This window comes from Mustela nigripes, chromosome 7 (genome assembly GCF_022355385.1).
Source record: "Mustela nigripes isolate SB6536 chromosome 7, MUSNIG.SB6536, whole genome shotgun sequence".
Taxonomy (NCBI): Eukaryota; Metazoa; Chordata; class Mammalia; order Carnivora; family Mustelidae; genus Mustela; species Mustela nigripes.
The window spans coordinates 87,971,914-87,981,190 of NC_081563.1; the positions used below are offsets into that span (position 1 = coordinate 87,971,914).

The following is a 9,277-nucleotide window of genomic DNA, read 5'->3' on the forward strand; positions in this document are numbered from 1 at the left end:
ACAGTGCTTCCCAAGTGGACAGCTCTCTTTAGCATAAAGCCCTAAATTCATGACTACTGAAAATGACTTGATTAAAGCCATTGGAGAAATAGCCTTAAGATGAAAGACTTAAATAAATATGCACATTATATAAAAATGATATTTATAATTATATATGAATAATTTAATATTAAATTTAGTTAATGAATATTATATTTATATATAAATGATTACTTAATTAAAATAATGATTAAGTAACATATATATGTTACTTATATACTTATATATGTAATATATATACTTATGTATTACTGTCCCCTCTACTTCCCCTAACCTCATGCTTCTGGTCCCATGTTCTATTTCTCAGCAGGAATTTGTAAAACTCCCCGAACAAAACTATCAGGACTTGTTATTTCCAGTTAATGCAAGAAATGCCTGCAACTTACAATTTGGTTTAAAAGAAAAAAAAAAATTTAACCTGGACTCTTCAGTTAAATGTTTAGAAAATACTATAGCTTCCATCAGGCCGACTCCTCACATTTTAAAATCTGCTCTATCAAAATAGAGCCCTGAGACAGATTTCACTACTCTGGGCTCACAAATGCCCTTAGTTCAGATGCTATTTCTTCTTAGAACATTTTTATTACATTTACAGAGAGGTTAAGATTGCATGGTCAATTCCTATTTGGCAAATAGAAGTAGCAAGTTTCCTTTTAATTCTACTGGTCACATTGGCTTTAACTAATCTTAATTTTCAGGCTTCTCTAATTTTTTACTATATTAAAAACTCACTCTTTTGTTACATATAATTTGCTATAAAATTGCACACATAATCTCAACCAGAAACCAAAGAAATATATAATATATAACTACAAATATATACAAATTTCAATATATGTATATATTCTTGTGTTTCCTTATTTTTCAGCAATGCAAAAAGATAAAGTGATAGAGATATGACTGTAATTATTTGTAAGTCTTAGGCTGTCATCTTATTGACAGTAAATCAAAATGTGGATGGTGATAATATGTTTTCTTCCACAAGGGTAATTTACTGAAAAAATTAAACAGTCCAAAGGAGAAAATATTGAGGCTTCAGCTGCTTCTGCAGCCAATTTTGCCATATGTTAATACTGGATGTGTTTTTTTGACACTTGATACATTTCAAAAAAAATTGAAGTAACCCTCCTGCTGAGAGGTACATAGCACAACTTTCTGAGCTTCTAGTAACAAAGTATCTACTCCAGCTTCTGGAAATCTACCACAGCCTTAAGCAGTGACACTTTGAGGAGGTAGGGGATTATCAACACCAAACTAAAACCTACAGGTGGCTCCAAACTCTGACTTGACTTGGTAGGGTCAATGTCTTCCACTTCCAAGTATTTACTGACGGCATTATTTTGCAATTTCTTCCATTTGATTTTTTCCTGCTCACCTTGAAGTCAGCCAGGCCAAGGAAGAAAGGCCTGCACGAATTATACACTGGCCCAACAGCTTCCATTTCTAAGACTTCACTTATGGAAGGACACCTTCACCAACCAGACCTGGTGTGCAGGCTAAAACAAAGGACACAGCTGAGCACAACCAGAAACTTAGCTAAACAGGAACTTCTTGACTGCTTCATACTGAGCACAGAATGCCAAAGAGACAGAGAACCGTCCCCTGGGAGACTTTGAAAGAGCAGAGCCTTAATAAACTCATCACTTACAGAGGCTGAACACCGGCCTAGGGAAAGATGAATAAATGGCAGAGCTGTCACATGAACCCATTTCTCTTCCTGTGGAACTTCTCAGGGCTAAAGCTGATATTTTTCTGTGAGTGCTGCCCATGAGGGGGCACGTGGCAGAGTGGGACAGAGTGAAACTAAAGCTGCATTAGCCCAAAGCAACATCTTATGTTAACAGAGTTGAGAATAGAGAATGCAAATTGCTCAGGGAAGCCAGCCTTCTTTATTATGATTCCTTATTGGAATTTGAACTCTGTCCTTTCAGGACGGCAAAAGAATGATTCTCTTCAAAACATGACTTCCCTCTAGTTCCATCACAAATGATGAAACTCTGAAGCCAATAATATTCCATATGTTAATTAATTGAATTTATGTAAAATAAAATAAAATTTTAAAAAATGACTGAAAAAATACAATTAAATTAATAAGATTTAAAAAATGTTTTTCATCAGAATTTAGTTCAGATGGACAGGAAAAGTGCCCAGCAGTAAGGTAAGGAAGTATAATTTTTTAAAAAATTAAATTAAATTAAAAATAAAAAATGTTATTTCCTCTGCAGAGTGTATTTTAAATATATATTACTTATATAGGTTATACACACATATAGGTTATATATATATTACACACACACACACTCCAGAGGAAATCTTTTAGTGGGTATGAATAGCTGTGTTATGGAAACTTACTTCAAGTTGCTTTCAAAATTTGCAGGTGAAGGGGCGCCCAAGTGGCTCAGTCAGTTGATTTCAGCTCAGGTCATTGTCCTGAGAACAAGCTCCATGTCAGTTCTGTGTTCAGCGGGGAGTCTGCTGGAGTTTCTTTTTCCCTCTCCCTCTGCCCCTCCCCACCTCTCTCTCTCTCTCTCTCTCTCTAAAGTAAATAAATATTTTTTTTTAAATTTGTAGGTGCAGAGTGTCACCTTTCAGCACATATTATCTTTGATATTTTCTTATCCCAGGTGAAATAAGCAAAATGAGAAAAAAACCCATATTTAGTTCTGTTGTTTTTTCTACTATACAGTCTGCAAAACTAGTACATAAATCAGGAAGCAAAATTATGATACATAAACATTGGCAATAGGCCTTAAGGAATGAGTTTCTCTGAGGCTTAAAAATAAGCCTGTTTTGTTCCTGAAAGAAAAATATTATTTGTATCTTCAAATATAATGTGGAAGTTAATTATTGTAGAGATGTTATTTTTGTTCAGTGTTTACAATCTCCAAGTAGAATTATAGTTTGCAGACAGATGGCAAGAAAGGTTGACATTTGGAAAAACAATTTGGCCATGCACTGTTTCAGTGTAGAAGTCTAAGCTAAGAAGTTCTGCCAAAGGTCTGGGTAATTAAAAATCCAGAACATAGCTATAGGAGTGGGAGGCAACAATTAAATAATATGAAAGTTAAAATGAAGGCATAATTTATAGCATTAAAGAAAGGTGGAGCATAAGGAATAACATGGAGGATGTTAGGAAAAGGAAAGGAAAATGAATTGGGGTAAATTGGAAAGGGAGATGAAGCATGAGAGACTGTGGATTCTGAAGAACTTAACTGAGGGTTTGGGAAGGAAGAGGCCCGGGGGTTTCAGTGAACCTGGTGGTGGGTATTATGGAGGACACATATTGCATGGAGCACTGGGTGTGGTACATAAACAATGAATCTTGGAACACTGAAAAAATAAAAGAAAAAAAAAAGAAAGTTAAAAAAAATTAAAAAAGGAAAAAAGGTGTAGAGTCCTCTACGTAAGTCCTCAATAACGGGCACCTGGATGGCTTAGTCGGTTGAGTGTCTGTCTGCCGTTAGCTCAGTGGTGATCCGAGGGTCCAGGAATCAAGCCTTGCATCAGGCTCCCTGCTTAGCAGGAAGTCTGCTTCTCCTTCTCTCTCTGCCCCTCTACCTGCTTGTGCTCACTCTCATGCCCTCCTGCTGTCTCTCAAATAAATAAATAAAACTCTTTAAAAAAGAAAGTCCTCAGTGAATAAAGAGGCCTTCCAGAAAGTTTTGTCAATTACAGAAACAAAAAGAGGGGATGATGATAAAAGGTAGCTATTGACCTTTAAAGAGAAAGTTTCTAAGAGGAGAAACAGTGTTTCAAAGTAGCCCTGGAGGGTGGGAGAATGCTAATGGATTCTCTATGCTTTATAGCATGAGGTGTGTGAGTTAATCAGGAGTTTGCAATCTAGAAAGCCAAAAAAAAAAAAAAGAGTGTAGGGTCTTTCAAGGAGAAACAGGAATCAGAAGTTAAGTGGAAGAAACATCTTCTGAACATACAAAGGATTCAACAAAAAAGGCACAGACAAGTAGTAGGATCTTGGGGAAGGAATCACAAAGCCTCAGGGCAATCAGCTTTCAGGCATCAAAAGCCTAAAGAGCTCAAGAGTCACCCCATGGAGTTCTAAGAGGAGTGCATCTGTGAGGCTTTATGTCAGCACCCCAGAAGAGAGAAATGGGAGATACTCCATTTGTGGGAAAAGCAAATCCTCTAGCTATTCCCAGGGAAGTCAGAAAGAAGGTGTATGTTTGCAGGAAGTCAGGAAAACATAGTTTAGATTCCATATTATTACTATTATTACAGAAGTGTAGATTATCAAGGGTAGAGGCAATATGCAAACCATGTGCAGCAGCCACAGATGACCCACGTCCACCCAATCTTCATTACGCATGTCCGTGCACAACGCCTGACACAAGCGGATGTTCTACAGCTATTAATTCACCGTGAATGAGCATAACATCAACAAGCAGGACTTCAGGTCTGTTTCAACAAGAAGTTCACCTGGTGACAAAGTCTGCCCCCAGGAAACCTGAGGGCAGCCACAGGCATCACAGACAAGGGGGGCCAGGGCAAAAGTGGACCATATCTTTAAATCTGGACCATACCTTAAATGTGGGTGGAAATGGGGACATATGTTTATAAGAATAAATTCATTTCTCATCGCTAGGGTCAGAACTTGTAAATGTCGATGAAAAATTTATATTATAATGCAAATAGTTTAGCAAATTATCTAAAGAAAGCCAGCCGGCTTCTGTGAGAAAACCAGCTTGTTGTTGCGTACATGTTATCCTGACTGCATAATCACTGTGGCTTTGGTGTGGCGCCATGACATGATACAGTTTCTGTGGGCTCCGGGGAATTGCACAGCAGGATTGCATACAGATCCCTTACGTAGAGAAATGGCTCAGAATGAAAGAGAGGATGTGGGGGGGAACACCGGGTGGGTGGGAGGGACTAATGTAGGCATCTGGGAGGGAACTTTGGGGAGACATGTGTTAGAGAGGGGAGACAGGCCAGGAATAAGGAACCCCAGCAGGAGGATCTCACTCTTTTCCTGATAGCTCATTCAGAATGGTAGGACTTAGGACTTCCAGAAAGAAAATCATCCTTTTAAGATATTTTATTTTTATTTCTTGATTTTTTTCCTAATTTCCCCTTGTTCTTCCTTTTGAGAAGCTTTCACAGGTCATTACTATTTCTGCCAAGAGGAATCAGGGAACTTTTGGATTCCCTCTTGGCTGACGTGTTGAGGATACAAGCACTATCCCTACTCAACTCCTACCAGGGGCTAAAGGGAGGCTGGAAGTGAGCTCAGGGGCCAGAAATATTGGGCACAGGGTGGCACTTGTCATTCAGCTTTCTTTTCCTGATCAGAGAGTCTCCTTCCACTGGCAAGCCTGGAGGTTTAAGGGTTTTATTTTGTGAAGCAAGATCATAATCCATTGACCATAATAACCAATGGTAGATAATATATTTCCCTTGTTAAAAAAATAATCAAAAGCAATCAAAATAACAACTAGTATTTATTAAGCAATTTATTAAATAATGCCAGACTCTGTGCCACGCCTTTTACATATTTTAACTTATGATATATTCTGCTAACACCTCCTGATTCGTGTAAGAATTTGCAGGTCGCAGAGGTTAAAGAAATCCCCCATGACCCCTCAGATAGGAGGTGAGGGAATCAGAATTAGCCTTGGGAGTAGTCACTGGATGCACCACCATATTTGCCATAAGGATGGGCAGTGGGAGTCAGCTCACTTTTTCTTGTCAGTTTTTAAACCAGTGGCTTTACCAGACCCCTGTATTCTTATGGGGGACAGGGGTCATCTTATGCCACTCCCTGACCCCAGGGAAACCCCCAAGTGTCACTGTAGGATCATGTTCTGCCTTACTTGCTCTGGGTCTGGCTCTTGAATAAGCTCCCTTAAAGGTCATACTTGACATCTGACAGCTACTGTTCAGAACTGCTTTTGACCAAACCTCAGACATCCTGTTTCTTTTTCTTTTCGGTGAGCATACCCAAACCAACTCAGGCTACACCTACCAATGGCTCTGACTTAAAGGGCAACAGTAGCCAGGTTGCTGAATTCCTAGAGTGTTGCTAAGGGTCCTCTCCATAATTTTAGGTGCCTAGTCACTCCCTTATTAGAATAGACAGGTAAGGGCTACCTACAGAAATTCCCTACCCTAATAAATTTCAATGTGGCTAAAATCTATCTCAGGTAGTACACAGGTAATGAGTAAGAATATAGTTTATCTCCCTTACTCTCTTGCTAGCATGAGCTGGCACCCTGGGAGTAAAGAGGCCAGTTGCAATGGATTTTCACCTCCTACCTGGAGTCACTAAGCAGCCCCCACTGATGCAGACACAGGGTGCCAGTGGGACTGAGTTTACATCTTTTCTATGAAGAAAGCAGAGTAAAATTAAAACTATGTGCTTCCAGAGTCTTTGCTTATAAAATACTTAAGAACCCACCTGACTGACACATTGAGAGCAGGTTCCCCTGTCCTGGGTACAATATACTTCCAAGTCTGGGAGCAGATGCTCCCTGGTGATGATGACAGTGTGAAAGGATTGCTGCTCAGAGCCTCATTCAAGGCAGGCCCTGGCCAGTGTGGGCATGTACCCTGATTTTAATCATGAACGGCTACAGTTAAGCGATTTTTTTTTAAGATTTTATTTATTTACTTGACAGAGAGACAGAGAGAGAGCACAAGTAGGCAAATTAGCAGGCAGAAGCAGTCTCTCCGCTGAGCAGGGATCCCAATGTAGGGCTCGATCCCAGGACTCTGGAACCATGACCTGAACTGAAGGCAGGTGCTTAACTGACGGAGCCACCCAGACACCCCAGCAGTTAAAGGATTTTTTTAAAAGATAGGTCTGTAGACCTGGTGATTCACAGACCTGTACCCCTGGGGATAAAAATATATGTTTATCAAAAATAAAAATTAAAAAAAAAAAGATAGGTCTGTAGAGATAGGTAGGGACAGCCAGAGAGTGAAGAGGCTGTGATCCAGCTGTTTTCCCTGAACAACAAAGCTCAACACCACCCTTTGTCCAAGGCAGAAAAACTTACCTTGGATCAGTGTCCAGAATGAGAGAAAACAGTAAGGTCCCTTTACTGGTACAAGAAAATTTTATGACAACCTTCATGGCTATAGCAACTAAGAGAAAAAGGCACTGATTTTCTGTAGCAGTAGTAATAGGGCATTCCAGCTCTAATGTTCTTGCTGGCTTGTCAAAAATAAGCTTACCTCCCTGGACAGTGTTTCGGAATGCTAGAGAGACCTGACACCTCAGCTGGAGACCAAATGAGGACAAGATATGTGGGACACGACTTTAGCTTGAGGACCACATGGGGAGAAGCTCGGGCGTGATGCACCAATCACAGCCACCTATTGGGGCAGGTAACAGGGAAGAAACTCTTTAAACCAAATAAAACATGGCACCCTGTGGATACAGAAGGTGGAAGACATTGCATGATTGCCTAGCAGACCCTGTTTTTCAAAGTGTGGCCCTTGGACCAGTAGAAAACCTGGGAAACTGTCAGAGTGGAGAATGTCAGACCCCATCCCAAACCTAATAAAATACAAGGTGACCCTTATGCACATAAAAGTCTAAGCAACATCATTGTAGTCCAGTAGTTTTCGAACTGGACTGCACATTAGAATGTTCAAAAATCCTGGTCTTGAAGAGTGGAGTGAATTCTGTGCCCATGAAGGTAACACTATGTCGATGGAACCCAAGTCCTCAGATGTGATCCATCTTCTCATGCAGTATCTGAAGGAGAACAATTGACTTCAGGCATTAACTACCTTATAGGAAGAGACCACTGTGTTTCTGAATACTGTGGACAGCACTGAGAGTGGCTGGCATTAACAGTAGCCATTGGTATAGTGTTTTCAGGCTATCCAGTCTCTGAAATTGCCAGACAAAATCTTCATTGACTTCTATGAATGGGTTGTTCTGGAATGGATACAGCTGCGTGAACTGGGAGCTGCCAGGTCACTCCTGAGACAGGATCGTGTTAAAACAAACACAGCCAGAGCAGTATGCCATTTGGAGAACCTCTTGGCCAGGTCTTATTTTGATTCTCATGAGAAATATCCAGATAGAAGTAGTCAAGAGCAGCCATTGCCCGGGCCCTAGCTGGGGAAGTCAGTGTAGGGTATCCATCCCATCTCACGGCATTCCTGGGACAGGCACTGAAGGGGCAGCTACACCAGGGACTACTTGCTCCTGGTATGAACACAAATTTGTCCAGAGGAAAAGCAGCTGTCAAAGGTGTGGAAGAAGAAGTTTCCTACACAACTGAAAAGGCATGTGAAGTCTGGTCAGAAATCACATGTGGAGCGTGCTCAATTTTCCCCAAATGGTATTTGGTCACTGGTTCTGTTGTTGGATTCACTGAAGTCTGGAAATTTACTACTGGAAAAATCAGGAAAGATCTCAAGTAACAGACCGAGGATAACTTTATGATGAGGTGATGCTGTCCTCTGCATGTGCTTCAGCAGCGAAGCCAAAGTGCTACCAGGTGGGTCCCAAGAAGGAGAGATAACAGGAAGGAAGATTTAGCGTGAACAGTGTTTAAGGAGGTTTGTAAGGGCCCACAGATAAGGTGTCCCCTGTCTGAGCTGTTCTAAGGAGAGCTGTCAGATCCTTAGTGCTTTTTTAGATCAGATAATTAAAATTCATGGTTTAAAATTTGGGAAAACCCAAAAGGAATTTCATGACCATTCTTCCTTCATCAATGAAGCAACATTTAGACAAGATAGACATTATATTTGGGGGGCATCCACAGATAGCTCTGTGAGGATTGGGAATATGAAAACCATAGAATGTTCAAATGTCTTTAAATCCCTGGGCAGAACTGTAAGGACAAATACCACTGTCAACAGTGTATCCTGCTTCCTAAAAATCAGAGCACTTCTTGCTGTCCAGCAGATCAAGTACAGTGGTCACCATGATCAGGTCATGATCTCGGCATCCTGGGTTTGAACCTGCCTCCAGGATCTGTGCTTTGCAGGGTGTCTGCTTGAGCTTCTCTCCTTCTGCTTCTGCCCCTCCTTTCGGGCCTTGTGTGCTTTTCCTTTCTCCAAAATAAATAAATAAATATTGAAAGAAAAAAAAAAACTCACTAGAGAGCATGTCCTTGAATGAAAACCTATTCATGCATTGCTTTGGAGGGGGCTACATTTTCTAAGCAATTGTCTGAATAAGGCACAAGAATAATTTTGGGACAATTCATGTTCAAGTAGCAGTTACCTTTTTTTTTTTATTTCTTTAAGGTATTTGTTTATC

At 40.3% G+C, this 9,277-nt stretch overlaps 1 pseudogene; it reads left to right on the forward strand.

Annotated features, from left to right (window-relative positions):
- The first annotated feature begins 7,705 nt into the window (after positions 1 to 7,705).
- On the forward strand, positions 7,706 to 8,954 carry LOC132022389 (WD40 repeat-containing protein SMU1-like; annotated as a pseudogene).
- Positions 8,955 to 9,277: the final 323 nt, after the last annotated feature.